The sequence below is a fragment of the Cavia porcellus genome, unplaced genomic scaffold (assembly GCF_034190915.1).
Source record: "Cavia porcellus strain 051 isolate PalLab524CR breed Dunkin Hartley unplaced genomic scaffold, mCavPor4.1 scaffold_18, whole genome shotgun sequence".
NCBI classification, from domain to species: Eukaryota; Metazoa; Chordata; class Mammalia; order Rodentia; family Caviidae; genus Cavia; species Cavia porcellus.
The window spans coordinates 10998660-10999928 of NW_026947501.1; the positions used below are offsets into that span (position 1 = coordinate 10998660).

The 1269-nt window shown below is 44.3% G+C and overlaps 1 non-coding gene across 1 annotated transcript; it reads left to right on the forward strand.

Moving 5' to 3' along the window:
- The first annotated feature begins 1152 nt into the window (after nucleotides 1-1152).
- On the forward strand, nucleotides 1153-1269 carry LOC111756088 (small nucleolar RNA SNORA26). Its single transcript, XR_002790582.1, has one exon. It is a non-coding gene; the product is annotated as a small nucleolar RNA SNORA26 (small nucleolar RNA).

Genomic DNA, 1269 nt, shown 5'->3' on the forward strand with positions numbered 1-1269 from the left:
GTGCCTATGGTGTTCCAGGACCGCGCTATCTTAGTTCCTAACTTCTGGTTGGTCTGATTACAGGACCTGAAGATTGCCTTAACTTTGAACGATCACAAACTCTTTTCTAAGTTGGGGTTTTGTGGCAATGCAACTCCCTTTGTACTTCAGCTGAATTTTTTTCCTGTTTTATTTCTGGGGATTTCACAGACGAGGAACCAATACCAGAGGTTTTACCTCTCTCTTCCTGTGTCTTAGCAACAGATTTCAGCTTTACCCATCCTTCAGGCTGTCATAACGGCTAATCTGTTCCTAACTGTATCTCCTGGGGAATATTTTGCCACAAGTATGAATTTCAGTTGTTTAGCAAGGAACAGCAGCATGGAGAGAAGGGCAAAGAAACAGACTTTTCTAATTCGTAGGTTCTAACCAAGTTCCCAGCAGGCCTCTGGTCTCTCTCTTTGGTATTACTTCTAAGTTGGAGCACAGGATTTAGACTTTTCAGAGTTCAGTGAGATTTGACCCTCAGTGGTCCTAAACTGCTGGCCATTGCTCTTCTTTTAGGCAAATGAGTTTAGGTTCAAGCCTGTCCCTTCCCTCCAGCCTACAGGGCTTCCTCCTAACATCTCCATATTTCTGTCATTCGGTGTTTGATTGGAGTTGGGTTGTACGCTCACCTCTGAAGAAACAGAATTCAGTAGTAAATGGAGGAATGGAAATATATGCTGAAGTAGACTACAAACTACAATCTTACCTTTATTTTAAAAAGAAATTAGTGTTGCATATACAATTTTTCAAAGCTAGAACTGTAAATGCATGATATTTAGGGACACACCCTGATTTTTTTGAGACAGGGTCTCACTATGCAGTTCAGGATGGCCTTGGGCTCACTTTGTAGCCCAGGCTGGCCTCAAACTTGCAAGGATCCTCCTGCCTCAGCTTCCCAAGTGCTGGGATCACAAGTGTGTGCCACCACACCAGGCAACACATCCTAATGTTTAAATATTGCAACGTTCTGGGTGTGGTGGCACATGCCTGTAATCCCAACATTCAGGAGGCCGAGGCAGGATGAATACCATGAGTTCAAAGCCAGCCTAGGTTGCACAGTGAGTTCAAGGCCAGCCTGAACTATACAGGGGAATCCTGTCTCAAAAAACAAACACGCCCATTCCTGTGCCCCTTTAACACTGACATAGTGCCTTAAGAAGCTAACACAGAAGGGTAAAGGGACCCTCCATAGAACCCAGAGAAGAGACTGAAACTCTTTGAATCTTGTGTGAAGTCACAGCG